This window comes from Trichosurus vulpecula, chromosome 2 (genome assembly GCF_011100635.1).
Source record: "Trichosurus vulpecula isolate mTriVul1 chromosome 2, mTriVul1.pri, whole genome shotgun sequence".
Lineage (NCBI taxonomy): Eukaryota > Metazoa > Chordata > Mammalia > Diprotodontia > Phalangeridae > Trichosurus > Trichosurus vulpecula.
The window spans coordinates 314,219,593-314,232,971 of record NC_050574.1 but is presented as its reverse complement, the minus strand read 5'-3'; positions in this window follow the sequence as shown (position 1 = coordinate 314,232,971).

The window sequence follows — 13,379 nt, the reverse complement described above, 5'->3', positions numbered from 1 at the left end:
AAAACCAAGAATCACCTACCCAGCAAAACTGAGTATAATTATTCAGGGGGAAAATGGAATTTCAATGAAATAGAAGGCTTCCAAGCATTCTTCTTGAAAAGACCAGAGCTGAATTGAAAATTTGACTTTCAAATACAAGAATCAAGAGAACCATGAAAAGATAAACAGGAAAGAAAAATCATAAGGGACTTATTGAATTTGAACTATTTATATATTCCTACATGATAAGATGGCATTTGTAACTCATGAGACCTTTCTCAGTGTTAGGGTAGTTGGAGGCAATACACACACACACACACACACACGTGTGTGTGTGTGTGTGTGTGTGTGTGTGTGTATATACACACGTATATATACATATATACATACACATACGTATGTACATATGTATGTATATGTGTATGTATATGTGTATATTTATGTATGCATGTATGTATATATGTACGTATGTATATGTGTGTATGTATATATACACACACAAAATACATGCACATACACATTATGTATGTATATATCTGTATCTATATGTATGTGTATATATGTGTATATACATGTATGTGTGTGTATTTATATGTGTATATATGTAGGGGGTATACACATACAGACATATAAACACACATATAAATACACACACTATATATATGATATATAACATATATATAACATATATATATACACATATAGACAGAGGGCACAGAGTGAGTCGAATATGAAGGGATGATATCTAAAAACTAAAATTAAGGTGTGAGAGAGGAATGTACTGGGAGAAGTTGAAAGGAAGAAGTAGAATGGAGTAAGTTATCTCACATAAAAGAGGTGATAAAAAGCTTTTACAGTGGAAGGGAAGAGGGGGGAAGGTAAGAGGGAATGAGTGAACATTACTCCCATGAGATTTGGCTGAAGGAGGGAATAACATACACGCTCGATTGGGTGTAGTAATCTATCTTACCCTACAGGAAAGTAGGTGGCAAGAGTATAAGAAAGGGGGGATGATAGAAGGGAAGGCAAATGCAAAAAGGAATAATCAGAAGAAAACAGGAGGGAGGGAGAGGATCAATGGAGAGAATAGATTAAATAGGGGCAGGATAAGATGGACAGAATCTTTCACAACATGAGTATCATGGAAGTGTTTTGTATGACTACACACGTATAACCCACATCAAATTGTTTGCCTTCTTAATGAGGGTGAATGAGAATGGAGGAAGGGAGTGAATGTGGAACTCAAAGTTTTTAAAACAAATGTTAAAAATTGTTTTTACATGCAACTGAGAAATAAGATATACTGGCGATGAAGTGCAGGAATCTATTTTGTCCTACAGAAAAATAGAAGGGAAGGAGATAAGTGAAGGTGGGATAATAGAATGGAGGGCAGATTGGGGGAAGGAGTAATCAGAATCTATGCTGTCTTAGGGTGGGGGGAGGGGAGAGATGGGGAAAAAATTTGGAACTTACTTTATAGAATCAGACAAGCATTTCTGTAACACAGTACAATAAAAATATAATTTCACATGAAAGAAAAAAGAAAATCCCATGTAAAATTGAGCTCCCAGTGACTCTGGAATTTTAACCTTCAGAAGACAAATATCACTGCTCATTTTGACCATCATATAGCCTGTTGACTTCCAGCAAAGGAGGCTACATGATACTCCTTGACTGAATTGATTTTCATCTGTTCATATCCTTCGTAGTACTTGGCTATGTATATCAATAAATTATTCTGATCCCCCCAAAATACCAAAGAATTTATAAAACAATAATTATAAAATTCATCTGGAAGAAAAAAAAAGGTCAAGAGTATCAAGAGAATCAATGATAAATAATGTGAAGGAAGCAACCTAGCATTATCAGATATCAAACCATATTATAAAGTGGTAATCATGAATACAATTATGCACTTTCTAAGAAACAGAGTGGTAGATCAATGGAATAGATTAAATTTTTACATGCAACTGAGAAATAAGATATACTGGCGATGGAGTACAGGAATCTATTTTGTCCTACAGAAAAATAGAAGGGAAGGAGATAAGCGAAGGTGGGATAATAGAATGGAGGGCAGATTGGGGGAAGGAGTAATCAGAATCTATGCTGATCCTGCACAATAGAAAGCAGTAAATGTTCATAATTATTTAATGTTTGCTAAACAAACACAAAAATCTAAGATTTTGAGGTAAGAATTGACTAATAAAAAAAACTGCTGGGAAAACAGTAAAGCAGTCTGGCAGAAATTAGGCATAGATAAACATCTCACACCATATACCAAGTCAAGTTCAAAATGACATGATTTTGACATAGTGATGTATATTAAGCAAATTAGGGGAGCATAGAAGAAATCACCTTTAGGTTTATAGATACTGGATGATTTCATGACCAGGCAAGAGATAAAGTTGCTCAAAGGAGGGAAAATCAATAATTTTAACTACAAGAATTAAAAAGTTTTTGGACAAAAGAATCAATGCAGCCAAAATTAAAAAAAATAGCAAAGTGAAAAACATGGCAAGAAGAGCCATTTCCCAGTTACTATTTGGTCAAAGGATACAAACAAGAAGTTTTCAGAGGAAGAAACCAAAACTATAAATAATCATGTGAAAAAATGCTTTAAATCACTAATAACTAGGAAAAAATATGAATTGAAACATCTCCAAGTTACCTCCTAGGCTTAGTTTAGTTAAGATGACAAAAATGGAAAATAGAAAAAATACTAATGCAGTAAGTTAGGAACTCTTGGTGGAAATGTTAATTAATCCAATCTTTTTTGTTGAAAAATTTAGAATTGTATCTAAAAAGCTCTAAAACTGTGCATAACCTCTAACTGTGAAATACTGCTATTAGGTCTCTAACCCAAGGAGGTCAAAGAAAAAAAGGAAAAGCATATCATATGCATTTGTGTGTGTGTGTGCGTGTGTGTGTGCGTGTGGGTGTGTGTGTGGGTGTAGGTGTGCAGTGTTTGTCCATGTGCATTGAGAGAGAGACAGAGCAAGAGAGAAATTATGACAAAAGTTGGTGACTGAGGAATGGCAGAACAAGTTATAATATATGAATGTGATGGAATACTATTTTACTGATGAAGGGGGGTTCAGAAAAAAAATCTTGGAAGATTTATGTGAACTAATACAAAGTGAAGTGAGTGGAACCAAGACAATTTAGCTAGTAACAGCAATATTCTATAGATAATCAACAACAAAAGATGTTAATTTTCATCAATACAGTGATCCACTGCTACTCCAAAGCACTCCACATCACAAGAGAGAACTGATGGATTCAGAGTATAGATGGAGGCAGTTTTTTTTCCTTTTTTTTTTGAACATTAGCAATGTGGAAATGTTTTGCATGACTCCATATGAATAATGGTTATATTTCTTTCTTTGTCAATGGATTGGTTAAGCTGGAAGAAGGAGACAATTTGCAACTGAACATAAAAATAATTTCTTTAAAAATTAAGTCATGGAATTCAGAAGCTCTTCTCTTTGGAGATTTTAACAAGCATCTTAAGGAAACTTTGTGGTACAAATAAAACTATACAAGCAAAAATCAGATGGCCAACAATCGGGAATGCCAAATTGTGCAGTAGGTTAGGATGTATGATTCTTAATTCTCCTTACAATTTGTCATTGGAACTTAGGCAATACTGAGACTGTATTTTGGTCATATTTCCTACACATGCATTACCAATTCAGAATTATGCATTCAGGGTCTTCAAACTATTTAGAGTCCTTCAATTAAAAAAAAGAAATGGTATAAGAAAGTCATTCACAGTAACTTGTTAGGGCCTTAATATCTGCCCTTTCTCAAAATTTTTGAGTCACCCTTATCTCTGAAGAATGTGTAGCAATTTCTTCCTTCACAATCCATTTTAGGTTGACTGATACTAGGCAAAATTTTAAAAATTTGCAAGGTAGACCCTAAAAGAAAATGCTGGCAGAGAGTGGTACTAAACCAAAAGCAGTGAGTTTCTAATGGACAAATATGGGGGCAAGATGAAGGTGAAGAGGATCTTTTGAAATAGGAAATGGCTTATCAGCAGCCTTAAAATATCACAGCATATAAGCAGTCACCCATTCCATCTGTAGGAACAAAAACATGAGATAGGATGCATAGCTGGCTAAAGGAGGCTGGCCTTCAAGTTTAAAAAACTTTGACCTGAGTCCTGTCTCTGAAACATACCAGCTGTATGGCCATGGACTAGTTATTTAATCCCCCAGTGCCTTTGGCAATTCTCTAAGACTATAAGACACACATAAATTACAGGTTTTCATTAGTAGATGGTATTCACACGTCAAAAGTTTTTCTACACAGAAGGTATTACAGGTTAAGATGAAATAATACAAATTGTTCATGTCGCTGTCATGTGATGTCATTAATATAATAACTCTCTCCCATGGTGTCAATTATAACCCATCCATGTCTTTTCCTATTCCAATATAATTATTCTCCATAAACCTCTTTAGGGGATCTGCCCAATAGACTGAAAACCTTCCTCTGGCTCTCTTAATCACTACATTATTTTCTCACCTCTTTTTTCGATCATATTTCAGTTTAATGATGTCATTCATTCCATTTCACAGATGGAAGAAACCTTCCGGGCATAACAAATAAGATGTTGGCATGGAAGTATACCACAGACACTAGCTGTGTGAGCCCAGGCAAGGTACTTAACATGTATGTACTGCATCTATAAAATTAAGCAATTATATTTTAAGATATCAGTAGTGGTTATCATCATCATTGTAATAGTACTAATTGTAGATGTAGTAATAATAATACTAATGATGATGATAACAATAACTAGCATTTACACTTCGTATCCCAAAATGTTTAATGCAATTTTAAAGTATTAAAACTTAAAGGTTAAAATGATATTGAGACTTTGAGACTTTTGGAATACCCTATTCAGCCTTTTAAGATATTCAAAACATTTTCAATGTGTTATCTCTCATTTAGTCCTCAAAACAACCCTGTGAAGTAGGTACTATTATAAATTATCTCAATTTTACACAATGATCCTTTCTACCCTTAAAACTATGATACTATGATCATGTCATAGCCTACACATAACTACTATTCATCTGTCCACTCTCCTATGAGGTACCTAAAGCACCCCATTTTTACTGTTTTAAAGGACTCCTTCAGGAGCAGCCTTAGATATAACAGAAATCCACTCTAGCAAACTATTATTATTGTCACTGTTACTATTATGACTAATAGTACTTTAAAACCATTTAATTAAATATTAAAGCACTATAATTCATAAAATATCAATGACATGATCATATGATAGTATATTTAAAGTATACTTTAGAGGTAATCTACTATAATACTCTCATTTTACAAATGAGTAACTCGAGGTTACATAGAGATTAAGTGAATTTCCAAAAGTCATAATATATAGCAAAGCTGGGACTGGAACCCAATTCCTCTGACCCCAAACCCAGTATTATTCCTGATGAAACACACCTGACATGAGATTCTAATACTTGGCATTAAAAAAGGCATGTCCTAGTGGTTCATCCCCCAAAAGAGTTGCAGCGTAAGTGGCCTCTGTTGATGCATGAATGAGGAGGTTCCCTCAGTTTTGTTGTAACCTTACTGGTTCTCAAAGACAAATGTCATAATCTCTGGTTCCAAAGCATCTGCCTGTCCTTTTGACAGGGCCTCTACCAGTGTTCACAGATGTATTAGCAAATAGTTTACAGATCTATGTGAAAAAAATAAAACTCATTTCCATTTCTTATCTTAGGGAGATACTTTGGGAATGTGACAGCCAAGACGATTTATACTTTGTTTGAATCGCAATATTCAAGGAGACGTTTTGGGACCACTGCAGCTCAGCATATAGTGTTGAGATCTGCTCTTCATCTCTAACATAAGTCAGTCCTTTAAATTAAAATGTTTTTTTGAAAACAGAACTCACTGAAAATGTCTCTAATTCTGTTTATATACTCATATCACCTGGATGTTAGACCATACCTTCTCTAACATTTGGTAATTATGTTTTCTTTTCATTGTTGATATATGTGCCTGATCTTTCTGTCTTGACTAAGGGCTTCGTAAGAACAGTAGTCATGTAGTCTTCTTGTGTGTCACTCATAGGGCTCAGCATATTACAGGCACCAAATAAATGCTTGTTGCTGGATAATTTAAAGAGGGAAACAAAATCCTGCCCACTCTAACCGTCAGAAATGTCATCTCATTTTCCTCTCCCCTTTGCCAACTCTCACTGAACACTTGGTGTCCTAGGATCTAAATAAAGAGAATTGGATATCATTAACAGAACAACACTTTAGCAAGTTTTTTTTAGTTTTAGAGTTATGTTCTGTATGTATGTATGCATGTATGCATGATTTAACTTCAGTCATGACCAAACCTCATTATTATTCCAATATATAATCTCACTAGTTTTCTATGCCAACTGTTTTATTTTTATCCTAGCCCACCCAGGACACCCTATCTGGTAACCTCTTCTCTAATGTACAATTTCACCTCTCCTAATCCCTAGGTTCAAGATTTGTTCATGTTCAGCCTTTTATTTCTCCTTCATTGTGAATATAATCCCTACTCTCTCTTTTCTGAACACCTGTAGCATTATTTTTATATACTATTCACTCTAACACTTAAACATATAAAATATGGTATTGTTACTTCACTGTTTCTGTGTATTTGCCTTCTCTCTTATGAGACAGTAGCTCCTTGATTAAAATTGTCATGTTGTTATCACTTAATTAGCCAATAAGCCTGTATTTTAACTTACTCTGTTCCTTGCACTGTATTGGGCACTGAGGTGCAATACCTGAAATAGTCCATGCCCTCAAGGAACTTACATTCTACTATAAAAGATAACATGAATAGGTATGGGTAGATACAGAATATATCAAAAGTAAATACAAAATTTGGGGGTGAGGAGGGAGGTTAGAGGAACCAACCTTGGAGTTCTTCAAATAAATCCAAGTGACATAACATACCTGAGAGTGATTGTTTTAGTTTAAGAAGAATGCTGTACTTGAAATCAGGGTCTAAGCATTTATGCTGATTATCTTCTATAGTTGGAATGCTCTCCTTTTTGCCACTGCCTTTTTAGATCTCTACTTTCCTTGAATACTTAGTTTAAATGCTACCTTTTTCAGTATTCCTTTTCTGAGTCCCCCACTTTCTAATGCATTCTCATTCAAGATTACTTTTTAAAGTATATGATGATATGGAAAGAGGCTCTTGTCATGCAACTGGTGTCTAAAGCAAGATTAAAATTCAGGTCTTCCTGATTCCATATTAGAAACACTAAGCCATTCTGCCAACTACCTACCTAAGCCTCTCTTCTTTCATTCATAGAGGATGCTTGGGAATACACATGTAAAAATATCTGGTTTTGGATGTGAGCAAACATGAAGGCTATGAGTAGAAGAGACAAAGACACCAAACTGCACATGCACTGCTTATATCCCCTTCAGGGAATTGCCTTGCCTTGGAAAATGTCAGAATGAGACTGAATATTTGACAGAGGTACAGTGGCTTAGAGCATCAAAGTTACCTGGAGGCAGCTGCAGACTAGATAGAAAGGGAATGGCCTACAGACTACTGAATAAGAAGCTTTAGAGTGGTAAGGTAGAAAGAGCACTAGCTCTGGAGAGAACCACAGAGCCAGAGAGAGACAGAGAGTAGAGGAGGGAGGAGGAAGGGAGGGAGCACAAGGAAACCAGAACAACACGGCACCTCACAGTCGCTGAAAAACAAAAAAAATCCAGAGCCGTGATGTCAAAATGCATTGTAAATGTGTAACTCACCTTCCATTGATGTTATGAATCGTGTGGACTTTGAAGCTCTGGAGTTTAAGCTAAACTCTAGCAACTATTAATCTTTCTCAGTGGAAAATGTAGTTCCCTACCAAAAGGAAGGATTGATTGACTACCTAAGAACTCTAAGCCACATTAAGTATTATAAAATGGAAGAAGTATATAGGTACCTTTGGAAAAGTGGGGAGTTTTATTTTTTTTAATGTAGTCTGGGTATGAATGTTTTTTTGGATTTTAAAATGCTAAATGAATCCTATCATATATTGAGGAGGAAAAATGAGTAGAGAAAAATGAGTAGATGTAATGGCAAGCAAAGTGGGACTTTGCACTGTTTTGTTTTGTTTTGGTTTTTTTGGAGTGCTTCTCAACATTAAGGCAACCAAGTGCCTTTGATTGAGCCTTGCCTTTGATGACCTGCTTAAGTCACAAGAAAGCCTAAGACACACGAGTTTGAGTCACATGGTTGTCTCACCCTCTGACCGTAAAGAAGTGTATATATATATTCTGAGGTTAGCATTTTGCTTGAGGGCTCACTCACTGGAATAGGGTTCTTGTGATTTAACCAGAGGAGACTCTGGGTAGCCATTAAGGAGCCCCCTGGCTTTGAAAACCCAGATGTCGGTGCTTCTCTCTCTCTGGTAACTATGTGTATATTGCTGTGGACAGACAGAAGCCCTGTCTGCTGATTTGTGTTATTTGTTCTATTTATATAATTTGGCTTATAATTTCTATTTATGTTTTCCCTGAAGTTCAGAGTGCTGATTCTTTCCCCTAAACAAAGTGAATGATATAAGCATGTTAAATTAAAGTGAGATTGCAAACCCCTCAAAGTTGCTTTCCTTAGTAAAGCAGATCAAAGAACCTGTGCTAGCATCCCTCCTGCTGTTATTGGCCTTATACCTCCATAGCAATTGCTTGTAACATTGTTGCTATGGTTTATTGGTTCAAATACAAACTTTTAGATTTTTTCCAATTCAAAGTTTTATGATTCTACAACTTGAAGAGGGGGAGGTAAGGATAAGGTCTTGTGTTATCTAGGGTATGGCCAGGGAATATCCCAAACAACCTGAGCAGGAGCTCAAGCCACATAAGCAGAGTTCAATGAGGGAGATAAAGGGAACCAACAAGACAGACAAACAATTCTTGGGATTTGAGGCCAGTGACTGCCTGTAAGCATAAAATTTTATTAGTATTTTTGGAGGTTGGTTTTCCAGGATCCATGGCCATAACAATATCTTGTTCCCAGGTGTTAGATATGAGTTCTATGGTTCAAAATATCTCCACCATGACTCGTGTAGAACATAAGGGCCAGGTGTCACCTGTTTAGATTGTAAAGGTCAGAAGCCTGGAGGGGTGGAGTGTAAGTATGAAGCAGGTGGGTACTTGTCAGTGAAGATTGAAATGCACAAGCTAGGGTGCTTGCTGTGTGTGCCTTGAATGGCCCCCATCAAGACTTGAGGGGGAATCAGTGTTTGCCTCAACTGGCCTCCATTGAGGCTTGAGGGGATTTAGGAGAGTGCACAAACTGTACCTGTTTCAATTGACACCATCTAGACGTGGGGGGAGTTGTCCCCCCTTCTCACTGGCCCCTACAAAAAGGGTAATTAGGGAATGCTGTAGGAGTTAGTACTCAGCATCCCTTGTGAAAAGGTTAGATAGAATAAAGTCTGCATTATTTAATTGTTAACTCCTTTGAAGCTGTCTTTCCTTTACAAAAGCAGATCAAAGAACCTGAGGTAGCAGGCCATACTGGGTGGGCGGGGGTACTTGCTAATACACTGACTTAGAAGGAAATAAATACAAAAAAGAGAAGATAGATATTCAAGTAGCCAATGACAAAATCAGAAAATGGGGCAAATTAGAGAAGACGTTCAAAATATATGGAACAATGCCTTCATAGGAATATCACAGTGGTCTAAAACTACGCGTTTCAGTTCTGAACCACTGTTCTTAAAGGGGCACCTGGAAAAGATGCCATGTTTTATGCTTCTTTATCTCCCCTTACCAGTGTAAAATTATACATAAAATATGCCTTCAATAAATATTTGTGGAATAAATCAATGGATGGATAGATGGATGGATGGATGGATGACATGGGGACTAAGTGTTCAGAAATAGAAAGATCCTTCATTTCTGATCAATCAGATCATATTCCAACATTTCTATTGTACTATATATGTATATATATATATAAACACACACACGTATATATGCCATATATTTGTATATATATGCAAATGCACTCAAACAAAAATGTCTGTTTCATCTAATGAGTAAAACATCTGCTGTTGACGCTTAGGAGAGGACAGATATGTTAGGAAATATTTCCCCAGCTGGAGAAAGCATTTGTGTAAATGTTTGGTCAGTGGAGACAACCACACATTTTTTTTAAGAAAACACATGTTAAGCAAAAATTAAGAGTTTCAGTGCAACCATACTTTTGGAAGAATTTCTTTGATACTCCTATATTCCCACTAATCCAGTGGAGAAATAATCACACAATCATCTCACAAAGCTTAAATTTATGCTAGGTGTTGTAAGGGATAGAGGAGAAATAAGTATTCACTGAGTTCCTATTACCAACAAACAAAATCTATTAAGTGATTATTGTGCATAAGGCAGTGTGCTCAGTGCTAGGGACACAAACACAAAAGCAAAACAGTACCTGCCTCCAAGAAGCTTATTTTAAATAGGAAAAGAGGAAGGAAGGAGGGCCATCTTCACAGATAAATATATGCAAAATATATACAAAATAAATGCAAAGTGATTTGATGAGTCGTTATCAACTGAGGTAATCAGAAAAGGTCTCTTAAAAGAGATGGCATTTCAGTTGAGTTGTTAAGGCAGCTGGGAGTTGTAAGATGCAGAGATGAGAAGGAGCAGCATTCCAGGCATTTGTAAATCATGAAAGTGGAAGGTTAAATGTCATATACTGGGGGCATTAGGTAGGCCAGTTTGACTGGAATGTAGAGTGCATGAGAGAAAGTAATGTGTAATCATTATGGTAAGATAGATTAAAGCCAGACTATGAAGAGTTCTAAACTCCAACCAGAAGAGTTTGAATTTTATACTAGATTTAATAGAAGTCAGTGAAGTTTGTAGAGCAAGAGTGTGGCATGGTCAGATCTATGCTTTAAGAATAATAATGCAGCACATGTGAAAAATGGACTGGATAAGTGAAAGGTTGGAAGCAGGGAGATCAATTAGGATGGAATTGTAACAATCTGAGCAAGAAGTGATAAAGGCCTAAATTTAGATGGTTGTGGTATGAATGGAAAGAAGATATTATGAGATGTTGAGGAGGTTTTAAAATAAGCAAGAGTTCACAGCTGATGACAACTGAGAAGATTTCATCCAAAGGCCTGAAGATTGTGGCAGCCCTCAGGAAAAAAAAAAAAGAGATTGGTGATTCTCTTGGAAGGCATGAATTTCCTGATCTGTTTAGTTATCCCAATCATTAACATTACCACTATCATCACAATCCTCCTAATTACCACAAACATCAGCATTATTATCATCATTGTTATCATTTTCTGAATGACCTGAAAGCATCTGAGTGAGTACTGAGTGAGTACTTCTATGTGCAAAGAAGTTTAAACAGGGATGGTTTCTGACTATAACCTAAGGCACAGAATGATGCTGCAGAAACCAATATTCGGAGCATATGTTAACCTAAAGTGTCAATTAAATAAGGTAAGTCTTTAAATTGGGATGGGTGCCAAGAGACATATTGTGGTTTGTGGTCCAAATTAAAGATGCTATTATAGCTTTTGTTGACTCCTCATGATAAAAAATACACCCTCAGTGCTTCTCATCTACCTGAGACCTCCCTGCTGTTCTCTCTCTACTGTTTGTGCTTTGCAAATCTAACCTGGATATTTACATCATCTTTAGTATAAGAAATCTAGTCTTTTCTGTTACTATTCTATTAATTTTTTAAAATCATGCTCTTATGGATTTTTTTTGCTTGATAAGAGGATACAAAATATATGTGAAAATATCAAAGGAACCAGGATGCAATGTTTGGTATTTAATAATGCAATGATGTGACATGGAAAGGACATTGCACTGGGCAATCAGAAGAAGAGCATCCTAATCTAGGCAGTGCCACTCAATGGTTGGGTGACCTTGGCCTTGATTAGGACCCCCAGTCAATATTTCAGTTGTAACAATGGAAAGAAATGGTCTATGATCTTTCATTCTGAGCCCTTGAACATTTGGATTAACCTATGGGTTTCTCCATCTGTCTGTAAAAGAAACCAATGCAAAGGATACAGACAAGTAGCTTGCTTGCCCAGTGACAGTAAGAGTCCTTTAAATCCATAGTAGGGAATAGAGGGCCAGCTCTGAGAAAGTCCATTCTGTGATAAGATACAGGCCAGGTTTTCCCTGAAGCCATTCTGCCCTTGGGCTGGTAACTCAGGATGTGGGCTCTCCAGGGTGAGTTGAAGATAAAGGGATGATATCTAAAAGAAATAAAATCAAATTAAGGGATGAGAGAGGAATGTATTGAGAGGGGGAGAAAGGGAGAAATAGAAAGGGGTAAATTATCTTGCATAAAAGTGGCAAGAAAAAGTAGTTCTGTAGGAAGAGAAGAGAAGGCAGGTGAGGGGGAATGAGTGAATCTTTCTCTCATCAGATTTGACCTGAGGAGGGAATACCATACACACTCAGTTGGGTATCTTACCCCACAGGAAAGAAGGAGGAAGAAGATAAAAAGGGCGGATGATAGAAGGGAGGACAGATGGGGGAGGAGGTAATCAAAAACAAACACTTTTGAAAAGGGACAGGGTCAAGGGAGAAAATTGGATAAAGGGGGATAGGTTAGGAAGGAGCAAAATCTAGTGAGTCTTTCACAACATGAGTATTGTGGAAGGGTTATACATAATGATACACATGTGGCCTATGTTGAATTGCTTGCCTTCTTAGGGAGTGTGGGTGGGAAGGGAAGAGGGGAGAGAATTTGGAACTCAAAGTTTTAAAAACAGATGTTCAAAAACAACAAAAAAAAGTTCTTGCATGCAACTTGAAAATAAGATACACAGGCAATGGCGCATAGAAATTTATCTTGCCTTACAAGAAAGGAAGGAAAAAAGGGATTGAAGGGGAGTCAGGTGAAAGAAGGGAGGGCTAACTGGGGAACAGGGCAACCAGAATATATGCCATCTTGGAATGGTGTGGAGGGTAGAAAAGGGGAGAGAATTTGTAATTCAATCTCTTGTGAAAATCAATGCTGAAAACTAAATATGTTAAACAAATTAAATTAAACATAATAAAGAAAGACAAATGTTATTTTCAGGTCTTGTCTTTTCATCAGGAAGACTTGAAAATCCTCTATTTCATTAAGTATCCATTTTTCCTACTGAGGGATTATACCCAGTTTTGCTGGGTAGGTTATGTTGTGTTGTAATCCTGGCTTCTGTGCCTCCAGGAATATCTTGTTCTAAGCCCTCTGCTTCCTTAATGTGGAAGCAGTTAAATCCTGACCCATTAATATTTGAATTATTTGATTCTAACTGCTTGTGATTTATTTTCCTCCTTGACCTGGGAGCACTGGAATTTAACTCTAAAATTCCTGGGAATTTTAATTTTGGGAAC